Genomic DNA, 21600 nt, shown 5'->3' on the forward strand with positions numbered 1-21600 from the left:
ATTATATATTTAAAATAAATAAAATACATTAAAATTTTAAAAAAAAAATAGAGTTTTAGTGATGTATTATGAAGAAATTGATGTATGGTGTAATATAAAAGTATGTTGTAAAATTTTTTTAAAAAAAAAAATTGTATTTGTGTGATGTATTTTAAAAGATAGAGTAGAGAGATTTTTGGAAGCGTTTAAGAGTATCTCTAATCTTGACAATAATTTTTTTTTTGACGCGGTGATCAAAATCACACATGATTAAATAAAGCAGCAATCTATAATCGGCGGAGACACCTCCTCGAACCAAGGTAGCTCATCGTCTAACCGAAGGGCATGCTTTGCCAAACCATGTGCTGCAGAATTCTTATCCTGAGCCACATGAGACAAAACTGCCCGCGAAAATTTAATGTAAGAAATTCTTTCAATTTCCTACTACAACACCATAACTTACAATAAAAATATATTCCTTATTATAATTTATGTTTTTAATAAAATATTATATTAATTTACTAAAATCATCACAATTATTATGCAACTGATGCATCCCTAGCTGTTTTGGCATCCAGTAAAAAAATTTAGTGTATTTTTTTTATAGTCGTGTATGTTAAAATTATTTAAGACATCTTGTAAAATTTTGAGAAATTTGGAATAATTTACAATATGAAAAGTAGTGTTGAAATAGTCTATCTCACACGTGTATAATATAAAAGCTAAGTAGGAGTTTTGTCCCACTAAACTATTGAGATTATTAGATTCAAGGACTTAGCCCAATTCTATTCAATTTTACTAATGTCAAGATTGTACATGTATAAGATTGTGCCCCATACTTTGATCTTTACCAAATCGTGTCCCTCAAACTTTGACATATACCAAGTCGTGCCCCTAAACTTTCATCCACATCAGACTTCGATTAATAAAATTGGACAAAAGTCCTCGAATCTAACAATCTCAATAATTTTGGGAGAATTTTTAACGGCCTAAAAGTTTGGGGGAAAATCTTAATTAGCCTAAAATAAAAGATTCATGCGTGCAACAAGTTGTTTGAATCCAGTTTTCGGCGTGTTAAATATTTCTTAATTTCTCAAAATTTTACAAGTTGTCTTAAATAACTATAGTGTAAATGACCATAAAAAATGTAACTTTTTTTTTTCATGTGTTATCTTTGTTTTCAGCAAGGAACACATGGACGCCAGATCAACATTTAAAGCCCATCGGTAGGCTCAGAAAAGATAACTTGGGTCAAGCCCAAGTCAGACACGACCTTCTAGGAAGGTACTTAAGCATCATGATCAGATAAGCTTCCGACAAGTAATCCCTACCTCCGAAAGCAATTTCAGTACCGTGATCCTGAAAGGCCGACAACATGTTCCTAGAAGACTAGTCTAGTTTTCCTTTTTATTCAAGTGCACAAATTAAAGAATTAATATTCCTCAAATCTCGATAGAATGTTGTATCTGTTGGAAATTATTTTACCAGGATCTTAGATCTACTCACAAGTATGTTTATTAACATCCTAAATAAGAACTTTCTAAAACGATGAAATAAACACATATAAAGTTTAAGAAACCTTACATTGGGTGCAGCGCAATTAAATGACTCCTTCCGTTCAGATATCTAGCCCTTGATTTCTTTCTGTAGCAGAGCATTATCAATATCTGAACCTGGATCTCTTTCTCTGAATCTTTGATGCTGAAACTCCTTTGCTGATGATCCTTCTTCACGATCTTCCTCACTATGATTGAGGTATATCTTGATGTGTGTGGGCACTACTCATACACTAAGGTTTTCGAAATATTGAAGAAGAAGAGAGGGAGTGGTCAGCCAGATAGGGAGAGAGAAGGCTCAGTTTTTCTGATTCAGAAGTCTGAAGAAAAGTGTAATTTTCCTGAAACCTTCACTATCTATTTATAGCATTCCACTAGGGTTAGATTTGAATTATATGGCATTAAAATAATGAAAAAATCAACTGAAAAACCTACAATAGGTGGTCGGCCATACACTTAGTGGATTGGGCCTTGTTTTTTGTAATTTTACAATTTTAACACCTTTTGTATCTGATTTTCTCAAAAATGCCAATTTCTTAATTCAACCATTTAAATGTCAATTCTAACTATTTAATAACTATAAATAATTATTAAATAATATTGTCATTTATCATATTTATTAATTGAACCATACAAAGTATCATAATTAACAAATATGCCCCTATAAACTCTTTCTTTACAATTTCGCCCTTACTTAGTGAAAAATTCACAAATAGACATAGTCTAATTTGAGAATTATAATTGATTAATCAAAACCAATTACATGAGTCTTACAAGCAATATTATCTCAACTAGTGGGGGACCATGGGTCTATATAACCGAGCTTCCAATAAGTAGATCAAGAATTTAGCACTAAAATTCACTAACTTATTAATTCTTCGTTGAATCCACGCATAGAACTTAGAATTGCACTCTCAGTATATAGAATGCTCTATATGTTCCACCATATAGACACATCATTAGTTATCCATTGTTATAATCCTAATGTGATCAATTATCCTCTATATGAATGATCTACACAGTAAAGGGATTAAATTACCGTAACACCCTACTATGTATTTTATCCTTAAAACACTTGACCACGTATAAATGATATTTCAGCTTATGTGAAATGAGATCTCCACCATTTATTTTCGTTTGGTCAAGCTCGAAGGAAATCATCCTTTGCTTACTATTCGTCAGATAGAAGCTATAGATTCCATGTTTATGCTAGCGCTCCCACTCAATTGCACTACCGTGTTCCCAAAATGTACGTATCACCCTGACCTAAAAGTAGGCTTAACTAACAAATCAAAGAACATGAATAGCCTTTCAAGATTGAGCCTAATCATAATAGGATTAAGATCATTTGATCTAGGATCAACTTGGCGATATTCACTTGAATAGATTCTACGGTAAGTTTAATTAAATCTAAGTCAAAGTTCAATATCGGTCCCTTCCGATGCATACTCCATGCATCCAACCTGAGCTTTACTTTAACCAATGTTCTGGAAAGAACATAGTATTTCTCCAAATACAAGTAAACTCTTGTTGTAGATTATCATATCAGTAAAACCATGTGTCTGATAAATCTAGGAAACTTTATTCACATAGTCATGTTTACTTTCCAATGTGTTGACGGCACAATAAACAGGATCAAGTATGTGAAAAGGGTTTCAGATGAATTTATACATTATGTACATATAATCATGAAATAAATCATGTGAACCATGCAACATTAAATGTTATTTCTGATCTATATTAATAAGTAAATCTGATTATATTGAAATGAGTTTTATTTAGGGCATAAAACCCAACAAACTCCCACTTGCACTAATATAAAACAAAAAGTGTGTTTCAAATAATCTCAACACCTTGATATACAAATCAAGTGTAGTAGTAGTAAACTCCTCGTAATAGGATCTGAAAGGTTGAATTAACCACAATCTTTTCTCCACTATTACTCTTCCTTTAATCACAAAATCATTGATAATGTGAAATTCCTCTCTATATGTCTACTCTCTTGGGATACTGGATTCTATATCTTTGGCAACTACTTTTGGTTAATCAGGAAATTAACACTAGTAGTTTAAGGCAATTTGGAATGATGCCAAAAATGTATAGAACTTTCCTTAGACTGAATAAGTACCTTTCCTGCAACCTTAACATTTAGTCCCTCTCTGGTAGACCTAGAGACTTCAGATAGGTTTTTACACTTCTCCAAAATCACTATTCCACCCCCAGAGTAACCACCATCTTATCAGAAATATTTACTAGCACATAGGCAAATTTTGAAATCTGATATGGTGTAGTCTAAGAGTTTTAAACACACCCTTATAGACTAACATATAGTTCCTCTTCTTAATCTTAGGATTTACTTGATTGTCTTCCAATGTTCTTCTCCTGGATTAATATAATACCTACTCATTACTCCCACTCAACAGCAGGTGTCTGGTCTAAGGCATACAAAAGCATATTTAAGACCTCTCACTGTTGATATAAGAAATTCTTTCATGGCTTTATCTTTTCTGGAATAGTTGAGACTTTTCCTTAGATAAATAAAATCTATGTCTAAGAAGTTGTGAAGCTTCTATAGATTGCCATTAGAAAGAAAATTCTTAGCATCTCACTAAAGTAAGTTGCTTACATTAGAGTAAGTAATTACCAGGTATACCACAAGCCATAGGTTTAGATAAACTCAAACCTATAATACTAGGAACAGGAAGTTTTGTTATGTCCATTGAATGGACTTATAAACGAAAATTTCCTTTTATGTCCTTGTAATAGAAAACTTTAGGTTACTCCATGCGAATGGATTAAACCATAGTTTTATTGGCTTTCTTCTTAGTTTCTTATCTTGACAATCCATTACTTGTTTAAACTCACAATGGATTTTAATCACTAGTGTCTCCCAAGTCATAAGAAGGTGAGTTCCTAGAAACTCTCCCACTATGACAAGGTACCGTGAATTATGTCTAAGAAAATGGTATTGATCTCTTCGGTTGTGACAAGACAACAGAGGCAGTGGGATCATCATATGTTATATAAGATGATAGAACACTTTTGGAATCAAGAAATAAATATCTACTTTATTTGCTACTTGTTTTTCAGACTTAGTCATTTTCTTAGAAAAGTAGTATTTGTTTGAACAAACACTTTCTTATCTATTGACAATGGGATGGTCCACCCCTAATCACTTAGAATAGCTAAGAAACCATGGTTAACAGTTCTAGCTTTTCTTAAGATTTTGGTTAGGTCATCCATGAATCTAGTAATGATTTACATTAAGTACCCAACCATTACATCATTATGAAATTGTATTACCATAGAAGGATTTAGGCAACGACTAGTAACTAATCATCAATATGCAACTTGAAATTTCTGGGGAGGTAAGTTTGGATATAATTCAAAAAATCAATTTAATGATCTTTGAACTGCATATCTACTAACTATTTCTCCACCCCTATCAGTTCGCAAGATCTTTAACCACTTACCTTAATGGTTTTAACCATTGCTAGAAATTAATGAAATTTTTCAAACATTTCAAATTTCTTGCTAAAAGGTATAATCTAGAGTTATCGTTTTAAGAATACAACGAAAAACTCATATCCACCCCTGAATGTACATCCATCTGCGAATGAGATGAACTACTTTTAGTGGATATAGGCATATTAACTCTTTGCAGAGATTGATCTTGTTAAATCCACTATGAACAAGATACAAATGCCATAGATTAAAAAAAAATGTGGTAGTGTCTTTTGATGACTTAGGTATAGTTACATCAAAGAGTTCTTAGAATACTGCAAGTGGATCCTGGTCACAGAATACCTAACTCATATTCCATACAGTTTTAATCCATTAATAGAAGATGGATATTAAACACTTGAGAAAGTGTAACTGTATTGTATTCTGGAATTAGAAATATAAGAAAATTTCTGTTTGGATTCTAAAATTAAAGTCAAAGACTTAAATTCAACCAAATATAATGAGTAATTCTTTCTTGGACCACCACTACTAATACAAACTCTAAGTCAGATTTGCCCATACAAGTAGGAGATTTCTAAGATTGAGGATTTATATCAATTGGGAATAGAATTTCGGGATTATAATCATATGCGTCATTTAATTTCTTAAGAGAAAATATAATGAAATGATTTATAGACCATTCATCCAATGATATGTTTTTAAAGCTAATTCGAAATGAATAAGCTAAGAGGAATTAGGATAATTTCGTTTATAAATAAGAATCCAACAATGCTTCGATTAGCGAAAGACAAAGTAATCTTATTTATGTAATCTTCTTGTTTCATATTGTAAAAATACTAGTCTAAGGTGTCATCAATTGATGAACAGTTAGATGTCGCATATACAATACTTATCTTTCGAGATCTTACACTATTATGTATGTCTAATGGTGAAAATCCATTAGGAATTTATCTCATTAGAAAAACAAACATGTTAGACCAACAATGAAGATTCGAAATTAAACTACAACTTAATAACAGAAAATAACATGGTTCAATATAAATTCATACACAATTCAGAAATTATAAACATATAGCAAGTAGGAATGACTAGTGAAAATACTAAAACATACAATCGTAAATATTTTCCAAGGTTTTCAACAAACTGATACAAAGGTCCCTGTGGCGAGAGTCAAAGCATCATTTATTGAATAGAGTTGTCAGCTCATCTAAAATAGAAACCATTCTAGCAACCTTTTATTCGATCAAAATAAGAATCCAACGTTGTCCCGGTAGGCGAGAGTCAAGGTTATTCTCATTTTATGAGCCTCTACCATTGTTTCATGTTTCATAAGTTTATCTCTAAGTAGTCACCGTAGGGGAGAGTCTAATAGAGACGAAAACTTACAAAACACTTATCGAATGAAATCTTACGGTGTTAAATGCGTTCAACGAATAACCATCCATAGGGGGACGAAGTCTAGCATCTCGAGGTTATATTGAAAACATTTAACTTTTGTAAGACCAACAATGGAGATCGAATATCTTAATAATAATCAAGCTCATTATTTAAAGTGAGTTGTATTTTCTTTGATTCTCTTTATTTAATTTATTTATTTTAAATATATATTTATTTAAAATTTCCAATTTAGAATGAAAAATTCTAAATATAAATTTTAATTTAATATTTATAAATTTTACTTAGATGGATATAAAAATAACATGAATTATTTCCATCTTAGTAATAATTTCCAATAAATATTTAGAAAAATATTCAATTTAAGTTGTTACAAAATTAATATAAATTAATTTACAACTCAAATTTAATTTTCTATAAATATATATTGCATTTCGAAAAATTAAAGTATTTAAGAATACAATTTTCGAAAATGTATGTTAATATAAAAAATTAATCCTGGAAAAATTATTCTAATTTAATGTTGGCCCAAAATTAATTAATAAAATTAATTTACAACAAAAAATATAATTTTCCTATTTAATTAAATATATAAGAAAAATTTCAAATATTTAAGTATGATGATGAAAATCAACTTAAATATTAATTTTCTATTTAATTAAATACACTAGAAAAATACTTCAAGCAAAAATATCATCTATCTAGATTTTCCTTTGACTAATTAATTCAATTTCTAATAATATACTTTAATTCAATTTATTTTAAATTAATCAATAAATGAAAAAATCATTGATTTAAGTTGATCCAAGAATTAATTAAAATAAATAATTAATTTACAACTTAATCTATTTTTCAAGATAAAATTCGAAATTCTAGCATTTAAGAAATGCAATTTCGAAAATTGATTAATAAAACAAAGAAAAAATATATTTTGAAAATTATTTAAATTTAGTTGAAAAAATAAATTTCAACTAAAAATAATTTTCTATTTAATTAAATTTCATGAAAAAGAAATATTTAAGTATCATGATGAAAATCAACTTAGATATTTAATTTTTCAAATTAATTAAATGTATTAAATTCAAGAAATAAATAATTAAGTGTAGAGAAGGCTTAATTATTAATCTCTAGTTTAATACTAGGAAAAATATACTTAAAATAAATTGTACCAAAATTAATTATATAAATAATTAATTTCACAATGTATAATATTTTCCTATTTAATATAAGAAATAATAAGTAGTCTAGAAATAACTATCTAGAAAATATCTTATTTGACTAAGTATCTTTTCCACAAAATTTGAAAAAAATCTAATTTAAGTTGTATTAGAAAAAATCTAGAACTTAAATATTTTCAAATTTAAATTTAATTAAATATCAAAAATTAAGTTGTAACCACTTAATTCAAAAATATTCCATTTTAAGTTAATATTCGAAAAGATATTAACTTAAAAAATATCTAAAGAATCTTAATAACCAATGCCTAAAATTCCTCAACTTAATTTTGAAATTTGAAATTCAAAAGATATTCAGATTTAAGTTGGTTAGTTGTAGATAACTAAATATCAACTTAAATAAGAATATTTAATGAAAAATTTAAATTAAGTTCCAGAAAGAATCTAGATGGTTATAATTCTATATTTAATTAAATACAAGAAAATACATATAGTTTAGCTTAGAATAAAAAATTCTTTAAACTATAATTTTCTTAAATTAATTTCAAAATAAATGAAATTAATTATGTTGCTAATCAATTTTATTAGGTTAAACTAGTGTAATTAACCTAGTACAGTTGTTCAAATGAGGCAAATGGGCCTTCACAATTGGGGTGGTTCATGTGAGGGGGTGCTGGGTTCAGTATGTCGTACCCACTTCTATGGCTCCCAACTCTCACACAAGGCCAAAAAGAGAGGAATTTAACCTTAATAAGAACAACTGTTATTAATTGAATAAGCCCAATAACTAAATGGGCATAAATAAATTCTATCAAGAACTATGATAATTTATTTTAGCAACAACAACCTATATGTATCTATAATCAAATTAAACACATAGGCTCACACAGGCACACTTTGGATGGGTCCTATCATGTTGCTAGGTCATACACAGATGAAAGAAGATTGTAAATATACCTGTTACAAATTATTAACTTGACCAAGGGAGCCATCAGATCATTAGATCTGGCAAAAAGTAACCATGGCTATTTGCAATCAAGTAATAATAGGTTTTGAAAACTTACAAACAAGCTAAAACACATACTCGATAGAAGGTTGTATCTGTTGGAAATTATTTTACCAAGATCTTAGATCTACTCACAAGTATGTTTATTAACATCCTAAATAAGAACTTTCTAAAACGATGAAATAAACACATATAAAGTTTAAGAAACCTTACATTGGGTGCAGCGCAATTAAATGACTCCTTCCGTTCAGATATCTAGCCCTTGATTCCTTTCTGTAGCAGAGCATTATCAATATCTGAACCTGGATCTCTTTCTCTGAATCTTTGATGCTGAAACTCCTTTGCTGATGATCTTTCTTCACGATCTTCCTCACTATGATTGAGGTATCACTTGATGTGTGTGGGCACTACTCATACACTAAGGTTTTCGAAATATTGAAGAAGAAGAGAGGGAGTGGTCAGCCAGATAGGGAGAGAGAAGGCTCAGTTTTTCTGATTCAGAAGTCTGAAGAAAAGTGTAATTTTCCTGAAACCTTCACTATCTATTTATATCATTCCACTAGGGTTAGATTTGAATTATATGGCATTAAAATAATGAAAAAATCAACTTAAAAACCTACAATAGGTGGCCGACCATACACTTAGTGGATTGGGCCTTGCTTTTTGCAATTTTGCAATTTTAACACCTTTTGTATCTGATTTTCTCAAAAATGTCAATTTCTTAATTCAACCATTTAAATGCCAATTCTAACTATTTAATAACTATAAATAATTATTAAATAATATTGTCATTTATCATATTTATTAATTGAACCATACAAAGTATCATAATTAACAAATATGCCCCTATAAACTCTTTCTTTACAATTTCGCCCTTACTTAGTGAAAAATTCACAAATAGACATAGTCTAATTTGAGAATTATAATTGATTAATCAAAACCAATTACATGAGTCTTACAAGCAATATTATCTCAACTAGTGGGGGGACCATGGGTCTATATAACCGAGCTTCCAATAAGTAGATCAAGAATTTAGCACTAAAATTCACTAACTTATTAATTCTTCGTTGAATCCACGCATAGAACTTAGAATTGCACTCTCAGTATATAGAATGCTCTATATGTTCCACCATATAGACACATCATTAGTTATCCATTGTTATAATCCTAATGTGATCAATTATCCTCTATATGAATGATCTACACAGTAAAGGGATTAAATTACCGTAACACCCTACTATGTATTTTATCCTTAAAACACTTGACCACGTATAAATGATATTTCAGCTTATGTGAAATGAGGTCTCCACCATTTATTTTCGTTTGGTCAAGCTCGAAGGAAATCATCCTTTGCTTACTATTCGCCAGATAGAAGCTATAGATTCCATGTTTATGCTAGCGCTCCCACTCAATTGCACTACCGTAATGTACGTATCACCCTGACCTAAAAGTAGGCTTAACTAACAAATCAAAGAACACGAATAGCCTTTCAAGATTGAGCCTAATCATAACAGGATTAAGATCATTTGATCTAGGATCAACTTGGCGATATTGACTTGAATAGATTCTACAGTAAGTTTAATTAAATCTAAGTCAAAGTTCAATATCGGTCCCTTCCGATGCATACTCCATGCATCCAACCTGAGCTTTACTTTAACCAATGTTCTGGAAAGAACATAGTATTTCTCCAAATACAAGTAAACTCTTGTTGTAGATTATCATATCAGTAAAACCCTGTGTCTGATAAATCTAGGAAACTTTATTCACATAGTCATGTTTACTTTCCAATGTGTTGACAGCACAATAAACAGGATCAAGTATGTGAAAAGGGTTTCAGATGAATTTATACATTATGTACATATAATCATGAAATAAATCATGTGAACCATGCAACATTAAATGTTATTTCTGATCTATATTAATAAGTAAATCTGATTATATTGAAATGAGTTTTATTTAGGGCATAAAACCCAACAGTATCAAGCTAAAATGGGAAATTGCTTAAAATAAAGATCAAGTAATTAATTCATAATTAATTACCCATAATTATAGGACACATATTGACAACTTAATCGTATCCCATCTGCCTAGTCAGCAGATCGACCCTTTCGTGGGCTGGGCTTCAAAAAAACAGCCCCATCTTATGTATTTTTTATGTAAACTCCCCATTAGAGGGAAAAAATAAACCAAGTATAATTCTCATAATACTATAAATACCCCATGAATCCTTTGGACTAGGGGTTGAATTCTCTTACAATATTTGCTCATGCAAAAACTGAGAACTTATACTCATTGTATTCTTAGAGGGTTTTTTAGCCAAAAATATAATAATATTGACTGGTGGACTAAGGCTTGTTAACGCCCTAACCACGTAAAAAATTTGTGTGTTGTTCTTGTTTCTTTTTCTAAAATATTTACCTTTTTAGTTTTATTTTATTATAACTGGTTCTCTAAAAATCTCGGTAAATATATTAAATATATTAAAAATATATTATTTTGAAATTAGAGTTTGAAAATTAGAAAAATTCAAAATTTATGGGAAAATCCCACAAAAATTACATTAGGGGAGTGGTTGCCTAGGAGGCTGGACGTGCAGCCCAGACAAGCTACAAGCAGCCATGGGCACGCGTGGATGAAGCTTGCTACAGGGCCCTGCGTCGAGAAATCTTGGCATTTGCAGGGTTTTCGTGGGCGAGCTGCAGCCTTGGACGTGCGCATGCGTGTCTGAGCGAGGGAGCATCAACGGCTTCAAACAAAAAATTGTCTAGGACACGCATACGGAGAGGCTTCCTTGTTCGAAGTACCTGGTGCGTGCGAGCACCATGCTCGACACCTATGAACCTGGAAAAAAAAATCAAACCTTCATAACTTTGTGAATTTTTATTGGAATCGAGTTCTGTAAAAAACCAAAGTTGCTTAATTTTTCACAAAGAATCCAAATAAAATATTTTCAGAATGAAAATAAAATTATTTTCATGGAAAAATTTCATAATTCACATACATTCATCAAATAACACATAAACCAACATTAACACATCCAAATCAACACAAAAATAATATTCATCGTTTTAAATACATATTACATGAAAGTAAATCATTACCATAGCTCTGAGGTGAGTTGTTGAGAATATTTTACCAAGATTTAAATTTACTAACAAGTATGTTGAATTAACATCCTAAATATGAATATATCTAAAACAATGAAATAACACACATAAGGGTTTAAGAAAATCTTACCTTGATTGCAGTAGAATATAATGACTCATTCCGTTCAAGATCTCTAGCCCTTAATTCCTTTCTATCGCAGAGCATTATCAAGATCTGAACCTGGATCTCTTTCTCTCCTTCAGGTTTGGTTACCACCATCTTACTCACTATGATTGAGTACTTGACTTGCTATGTGTGGGCATGACACTCTATCACTCAAGGTTCGAATATGGTGAAGAACAATGAAGGAGGCTGAAATCACTATGGAAGGAACTCTCTCATCTACTAATTGTCTGACAGAGAAAACTAGGTTTGATTTGGTTGAAGGCATCAAGTGGATGAGTGAGAGCATCATCTTCATTTTATAGTTTTTAACTAGGGCTTAGGGCTGAATTATATGGATTAAAAAAGAATAAAATATTGGGCAAAAAATCACTTAAGTGTCGTCCACTTAAAGGACCACTTTCTAGTTACAATTTTGCCACTTTTTCCAACCACTTATTTTTTTTTCAATAATACCATATTTTCCAATTCAATCCTATAAATGTCAAAACTATTTATTTAATAATTATAATTAATTATCAAATAAAATTGTCATTTATATTATTTATTAATTAAACATACAAAGTCTCTTAATTAATAAATTAACCGCAAAACCTCTTTTCTTCACAATTAAGCCATTGCTTAGTGAAAATTTATAAATAAGACATAGTCTAATTTTAGAATTATAATTGATTAATTATAATCAATTGATTGAGTCTGCAAGCAGTATTATCTCAACTAGTGAGGGGACCATGGGCCTATATAACTGAACTTTCAATAAGTAGATCTAAAATTCACTAAGTAAATTCTCTAACTTATTAATTCCGTCTTGCGCCACTATAGATTTGGAATTGAATAACACTCTCAATTATATAGAACGCTCTATATGTACCACGATATAGATACGTTATGATTATCCATTGTTACAATCCTAATAGTCAAAGATCCTCTATAAATGATCTACACTGAATAGGGACAAATTCACCGTTCCACCTTCAATGTATTTTATCCTTAAAACACTTAGCCACTTATAAATGATACTTCAGTAAACTAATATAATTACTGAAATGAGGTCTCAATCATTTATTTCTATTCAGCCAAGCTCGAAGAAAATCATCGTTTCACTTCTAAATACTTATAGAAGCTATAGATTCCATATCTATGATTAGTGCTCCCACTCAATTAAATTACCATGTTCCCAAGATATAAATATTCGCCAGAACTATAGGTTATCATACACGAACAACTTGAAGAACATAAATAATACAATTAAGTTGAACCTAAGTACCTAACCATATGAGGATTAAGACTCATAGACCTAAGATCAACCATTGATATTGACTTAGAAAGATATAACGGTAAGTTTATGATATTTTATCCAAGATCAATATCAGTCCCTTCCAATGTATACTCCATACATCCAATACTGGTAAACTTTACCAATAGCCTGATAAGGACATAACACTTATCCAATGTGTAAGTATACCTTATCGTCGATTATCATGTCAGTCTAAATCAAGTGAACTAACAAATCATGGGAATTAAACTTTTGAACATACAATCATGATTATATTCCATTATGCTGATGATACTATAATCATGAACAAATATCTATATTTACATATGTTCTGGACTTAATAGAATTTATATATTAAGTATAATCATGAAATAAATCATGTGAACCATGCAACATAAAAGCAATTTCTGATCTTTTATTAATTAATAAATCTGATTATATTGAAATAGGTTTTATTTAGGGCACAAAACCAAACAACACTTTTTACAGCGCTTTTTTCATACTCCTCGCATATCCAGGTTGTTAGACTTTTATTTGGGCTTACATTAAGTTTTATTGGTTTTATTAAAACTTGGGTTGATTGGATAGTTCTTTGCTGTGTTAGCTCATGTTGTTGGTGATCAATTGTTAATGGGCTTAGCATCTGTGAGTAAAGTCTAGGTGAAGCAGAAGTGTGGGCTTTTCTAGTTGACTGAAGCCTTTGATGAGCAGGCCCAGCCCAACTAGGGTTTTGTAGCTAAGTCCCCTCCCTAACTCTATAAATACATATTGTCTCATCACAATTGTATACCTTTTGATAATCAGAGAAAATAAACTGCTTCTGATTTAGAGATCTAGGGAGGAAGACTTAGTTGATAGTATTGCACTATCAAATTGGAGTAACTGCTGTGGATCAATCAAAGATAATTGCTATGGATCAATCAGGTACACATACTCAATTATCATATACTACTATTGTGTTCTATGTTATATACAAATAGATCTTGGGTTAATTGTTAATTTATCTAACATGTGGTATCAGATTGCCTATTGTATATGATTTAGAACCTATAATTAGTATAATTAATTTGTATATGTTAATTATCCATAATTTCATATCAATTTCGTTATTATTTTATGTGCAATTTTTTGTTTATAAATCTTAAAACTTTAGGGGTTTTATTGATCGTTAAATTCTCTTTCAATTGATATATTATATGCATAAAATCATTGTGTATATTAAGAGAATTTTAAATTTAAAGTTTTAGGGTTTATATGATTATAATATGAAATTATAATTTGTGTTTTTTAATTTTATAGTTTTTGATCTAAAATTGATAATAGATAACTCATTATCAATTGTTTAAGAATGTTTCTACATAATTAATTTCGGATTTAAACTAAGATTGGCATTACAATTTTTTTTTTTTTTGTTGGGTTCTTCAATTTTGGGATTGATTTTAGCCATAGATCTACCCATTTATTTTTTAATACACGAAATTAATAGTGTAAAACAACTAGAAATTGATTCCCGATCGAAACCCATCCAAAATCCCCATCTTTTCGTCGATTTTTGGCCGGAAAACCGCTTGCAGACCCGACTGGCTGAACCGGGTCACGTGACCCGAATTGCAGGACCCGCTGGAGGAAGAAGGAGCAGCCCAGCCGCGAAGCCCACTCGCGCAGGTGGCGCGTGGGGGCGCGTGCGGCCTCGTGAGTTGTCGTTTTTCGACGTTTTTTTTTTCCAGCGTGCTTAGAATTTAATTTCCGATTTTTCTATGATTTTTAATTAATTTTTTGACTCCGTTTAATAATTATTATTATTTTAATGATAATTATGTAGTTAAAAAATTATTAAAAATAATTTTTTGATAATTTTTCGAAATTTGTCAATCATAGAAAATTTTTTGAGTTTCTTCTCGTTCCATAAAACATAGTCACTCTCTTATTTAATTTATCTTGACTATGTAATCTCCACCAATATTCTTTATTTCACATATTTCCATTAATTGTTGTTCTAAAGTTATAAAACTTGATCATTTGATATAAAAATAATGTGTTATGGTGGACACTTTATTTTTTTTATTATCAATATAATATAAGCAATTATAAATCTCTTTTGGAAATTTGGTTGAAAATTATTAATTTTCAATGATTGTTTTATCACCAAATTTCACATGTTGAAGAAAATATTATATTTTTGGTTGACTATATGTGTAATTACTTGCCCAAAGGTAGTATTTACATATATTAGTTCACATTCCATGAAGTGAGTTAATATTAAATGTATATATTTTAATTATTTGCCCAAAGGTAATAATTTAAATATATAAATTTATTATTATTTTTTGCTTGAATTAATACATATTTTTAAGAAATTTATTTGCCCAAAGGTAATAAAATTCTTAAATGATATGTATTTTTTCTTTGTTGTTAACTTCATGAAGGTAAATCATGTGTGTGTTATATTCTCACCCCAAAGGGGAGTTTATAATGACCAGTTGATTCTACAATATTTTCTAATACATTGCTCATATTGCTTATTCAAGTTTTAATTTTTGAATTTTTCAGTCTCCTTTTCTGTGAACAACAATAATGCTTCCATCCATATTTTGAATGCTTCCAACTACAAGACATGGAAACGAGATGTGGAATTTACTTTAGGCATAATGGATATGGACTTGTGCCTACGAGAAGAAAAACCTGCTGATCTTACTGACTCCAGTACAGCTGCTGAGAGAACTCATCATGCACAATGGGAAAAGTCAAGTCGACTTAGTCTTCTTACTATGAAAAGATCCATTCCTGAACATCTATTGAGTGGTTTGCCAGACACTACAAATGCCAAAGAGTTTTTCAATGCTGTAGAAAAATTATACGACACTGGTGAAAACGCTGAAGCTGGACATCTTATGGATGAAATGACCACCATTAAGTATGATGAATTAAAAGGAGTGCGAGATTTTATTCTGAAATTGGTGAATGTTCAGTCCAAGTTGAAAGATCATAATATTCCTCTTCCTGACTCTTTCATTATTCATCGAGCTCTTCATGCTCTTCCCGCCTCTTTCAAATTTTTTTATCAAGACAAATTTTATACAACACTTACAATCAAACATGGACTATCGGCCGACCTAATTTCTCAGTGTGTAGCTGAAGAAAGCAAGCTTAAAAGGGAGAAGAATGAATCTGCTAACTATGTTTCTCACCTCAAGCCCAACAAAGGAAAAGGAAAATTCAAGAATAAAAATGATGGTGCTATTGTTCATGTTTCTGCTTCCTTACAGGGGCTAAGGGATCTCAGGAAGCCAAGTGAGAGGGAGTCCAAGCTTAAAGTGGGCAATGATGTTGGAGTTGACGTTATCTATGTTGGAACATTTATTCTTGAATTACAGTCTCGTGATAAGATTATTCTGAACAATACTTTTTATGTTCCTACTTTTAAAAGGAATTTAGTTTCGCTTCCGCTTTTGGTTAAACAAGGATATTCTTTTCATTTTGCAAATGATAATGTTGACATTATGCTTGACTCTCGAATTATTGGAAATTGCTTTTATTCTGATGGTCTTTACAAGTTGTCATTGGCTCCTTTAGATTCCTCTTTTAATGTTGTGAATACTGTGGGTAAAAGACCTCATATTAAGGAAACATCCTTATTGTTATGGCACAAAAGATTGGGTCATATTTCCAGAGAAAGGGTTGATCGTTTAATTAAATCTGAAATACTTCCTCCTCTTGATGCTTCTGATTGGGATACTTGTGTTGATTGTACTCGTGGAAAATTGACTAAAACAAGAAAGAAGACTGCAAATCGCAGTCAATCTTTATTGTAAATTATCCACACGGACATCAGTGGTCCTTATTCCACCACGTTGTGCAGAAATAAGTATTTTATCACTTTTATTGATGATTTTTCTCGTTATGGATTCACCTATTTAATTAAAGAAAAATCTGACGCCCTTGATAAACTCAAAATTTTTCGAAATGAGGTTGAGAAACAATTAGGAAGAGTCATCAAAGTTGTTCATTCTGATCGTGGAGGAGAATATTATGGTCGTTATACAGAATCTGGACAACACATGGGGCTTTTTGCAGAGTACTTACAAGAAAATGGTATAGTTGCTCAATACACTATGCCTGGTTCACTCCGAGCAAAATGGCGTTCCGAAAGGAGAAATCGCACTCTCATGGATATGGTTAGAAGTACGATGAGTAGAACAAATCTTCCAGAGTTTTTATGGGGTGAAGCACTTATGACTGCAACTTATATTTTAAATCGTGTTCCCAGTAAATCTGTTCCCAAGACCCCTTTTGAGTTATGGACTGGGCGGAAGCCTAGTCTTAATCATCTTCGTGTATGGGGTTGTCCAGCTGAAGTAAAGATTTATGTTCCTAATTTGAAAAAGTTAGATCCGAGAACAAATCGCTGTTATTTCATTGGTTATCCAATGCGCTCAAAAGGTTATCGCTTTTACTGTCCTACTCGTGGTACGCGAATTGTTGAATCTCAGACTGCTAAATTTTTGGAATTTGATGTTGCTGAGAAAATTCCTTCAACATCTCTTGAAATGGGGGAGTCATCTAAAGGAATTTGTATTCCTATGTCATTTTCAAGAGATGATAACAGTAGTCTCCATCCTACTCCAGTTGGTAATGCTCCCATTGTTGATGAATACATTGCTCCCGATATCGAAGATGATGAAGGTCCTATTATTGATGAAGGGCCTATTAATGATGAAGCTCCTATTGTTAATGAGAATCCTGTTATTGAAGAAATTCCAGTTGTGGAAGATGTTATTCAAAACAATGATCAACAAAGAGAAGTTATTCCAGAAGTACCTCCTCTAAGAAGATCTCAGAGACAAAAGAAGTCAACAAAGTGTCATGATAATTTTATTTATCTTGGAGAAGGAGAATATGATATTGATCATTTTGTGGATCCTGTCACTTTTAGTAAAGCACTTAATAGTCCACAATCTTCAAAATGGTTAGCAGCTACGGATGATGAGATCGACTCCATGAAGAAAAATGGTGTATGGGAGCTAGTGTTATTACCTGATGGTTTTAAACCAATAGGTTGTAAGTGGATTTTAAAGGCTAAAAGGGATAAAAAGGGACAGATTGAAAGGTTTAAAGCGCGTTTAGTGGCTAAAGGCTTTACTCAAAGAGAAGGTATTGATTACACTGAAACTTTCTCACCTGTTTCCACTAAAGATTCATTCAGAATTATTATGGCCTTAGTTGCGCATTTTGATTTAGAGTTGCATCAAATGGATGTTAAAACTGCTTTTCTGAATGGAGAATTGAATGAGGAAGTCTATATGTCTCAACCTGAAGGCTACAAGGAGAATGGAAAAGAACACTTAGTTTGCAAGTTGAAACGATCCATTTATGGTCTCAAACAGGCATCTCGCCAGTGGTACTTGAAGTTTGACCAGGTTGTGACATCGTTTCGGGTTTCGTAGAGAACAAGTTTGATCGGTGTATTTATATGAAGATCGAGTGGGAGTCGTTATATTTTTCTTGTTCTTTATGTAGATGACATTTTACTTGCCGGCGGTGATTTGTCACTACTAAATGAGACCAAAAATTTTCTCGTCTTCCAATTTTGATATGAAAGATCTTGGAGAGGCATCCTATGTTTTGGGGATTGAGATCCATCGTGACAGGAATCGAAAAGTTCTTGGCTTATCTCAAGAAGCTTACATTAATCGTGTGCTCAAAAGGTTCAACATGGATTTGTGTAAAGCTGGTTCTGTTCCTATTCTGAAAGGGGACAAGTTCACTAAGCAGCAATGTCCTAAGAACGACTTGGAAAGAGGAGCAATGAAGAACATCCCTTATGCAAGTGTAGTAGGGAGTTTGATGTATGCTCAGGTTTGCACTCGACCTGACATAGCTTTCGTAGTAAATGTTCTTGGGAGATATTTATCGATCCTGGCCTTGATCATTGGGTTGCAGCCAAGAAAGTTTTGAGATATTTGCAAAGAACGAAGAGTTTTATGCTTGTGTATAAGCATGTTGACAATCTTCGAGTTGTTGGTTATTCAGATTCAGATTTTGGTGGTTGTGTAGATGATTTAAAGTCAACTTTGGCTATATTTTCACCTTGGCGAGTCTTGCTATTTCTTGGAAGAGTGTTAAACGGACTTTGATCACATCATCTACTATGTATCTTTGAGTTTGTTGCATGTTATGGGGCATCTTTGCAAGCTTTGTGGCTGAAGAATTTTATTTCGGAGATACGAGTGGTTGATTCTATTTCCACACCTATGCTAATCTATTGTGATAATAATGCTGCTGTTTTCTTTTCAAAGAATAACAAGATTAGTAGTGCTTCTAAACATATGGAAATAAAGTATCTCACCGTCGAGAGACTTGGTCAAGAAAGGAGACATTGTCATTGAAAATTGCAAGACCGAGTCGATGTTAGGCGATCCTCTAACCAAAGGGTTAAGTGCGCGTCTTTGTTTAATAAACATGTTGTTAATATGGGCATTTTAGAATCTTTTGATCTTTTGGGTTAGTGGGAGTTTTGTTTTGTTTGTTTTTAGAAATTATTATTTATAATTTTCTGAATAAAGTTATGAACTACATTTTATGTTTCAATATTTTTTATTATTGAATGGATATGTTTTCAATTATGTTTTGTTATATTCTCGAGAATGATTGAATTGAAAGCATGTGGTTCATATTGTTGTGATCATTGTCTTTTAAATTTATTTGCTTATTGACAATGATATGTTGTTGGCTTAATTCTTTAAGCAAGTTTAGTGACACTTACTTATTTTAAGTGGTGTATGTTTAATTTCACTGGCTTATTTATTAAGCATCACGGTATCAGTGAAATTGAGGACTGATAAGGATATTATGTTATTTTCAATTGATCACATGTTGAACATAATTCCTTACCACACTACTAGACTTATTGACCATGTCGATTTAATACTTTGGTATTTGTGATTATGAATGTCTTTTGTTGAGCTAAAAACAATATGACTGTCATAGTTCATTATCAAAGGTTAAATTGGACCGGTATGTTGAGATGCTATCAGAGAACTATCAGTTTTTAAAGTGGCCACAAATGTTTTCTTGTTGTTCAACCCATGAGTCGTTTTCAAACAAAATTATTTTGATATATAATATATATGTATTAAAATCAATGTAGCCCAAGTGGGAGAATGTTAGACTTTTATTTGGGCTTACATTAAGTTTTATTGGTTTTATTAAAACTTGGGTTGATTGGATAGTTCTTTGCTGTGTTAGCTCATGTTGTTGGTGATCAATTGTTAATGGGCTTAGCATCTGTGAGTAAAGTCTAGGTGAAGCAGAAGTGTGGGCTTTTCTAGTTGACTGAAGCCTTTGATGAGCAGGCCCAGCCCAACTAGGGTTTTGTAGCTAAGTCCCCTCCCTAACTCTATAAATACATATTGTCTCATCACAATTGTATACCTTTTGATAATCAGAGAAAATAAACTGCTTCTGATTTAGAGATCTAGGGAGGAAGACTTAGTTGATAGTATTGCACTATCAAATTGGAGTAACTGCTGTGGATCAATCAAAGATAATTGCTATGGATCAATCAGGTACACATACTCAATTATCATATACTACTATTGTGTTCTATGTTATATACAAATAGATCTTGGGTTAATTGTTAATTTATCTAACACAGGTTTGATGTTCAATCGATGACACATGACCTTGGGCTGTATTCCAACTGTGTTTGAATGTTCTCATGCGAAAACATCCAAATTCTGTTTGAGGAAGGTGACCAGCCTTTCTCACTACTATATGGTAGTTGAGAGCCAATTTTTAAAACTTTTGAAATATCAAAAGAATCAATGGGTACTTCAATTATTTCTTCAGCTGCATGCGATGTGTTAGTGTAGTCGATAATTCTGAGATCAATATCGAGCTTTTCCACTTTATCAATCTCCTAAATTTAGAACAATTTGGGTCACGGTGGTGGAGCTTCTAGCATGTAAATCATGTTAGACATTGTCTTGGTCGCACTTTCTCGCAAGTGTATGTCATGCGAGGATAGTTCTACTAAAACCATACATTGACACGTCATCATTTTTTTTTATCGGGAACCGAGTCCACGTATTAACTATTTACGAGATTGTATTCGTATTTTTAAGCAAAAAATTCACACTATAAAATACTCCATCTTGAGGGTGAGTATTAAACTTAGATTGGTAAGAGTTAGTTAGCTGAGTTGTATTGGTTAGTTAGTTAGTAACTAGTTACTGTTAGTAACAAATTACCTCTTGTACAAGCTGAGTTATATAAGCCTCTATACTCTATCATATTCTTCCTTAATATCAAATACACAGACAATTCCTTTTGTTATTTTTGCTTCCGCATTCCCATAACTAGTATATGAGGCGCATTTTAAAGAATAGAAACTCAAATTTAGCTTCGGAGTTCTGTGTCGAGAGAAGGTGAGAGTAAAAAAAAAGTGATAATTGAAATGAAATGAGTATGAAAAATGCA

The sequence above is a fragment of the Cannabis sativa genome, chromosome 8 (genome assembly GCF_029168945.1).
Source record: "Cannabis sativa cultivar Pink pepper isolate KNU-18-1 chromosome 8, ASM2916894v1, whole genome shotgun sequence".
In the NCBI taxonomy this organism is placed as follows: Eukaryota; Viridiplantae; Streptophyta; class Magnoliopsida; order Rosales; family Cannabaceae; genus Cannabis; species Cannabis sativa.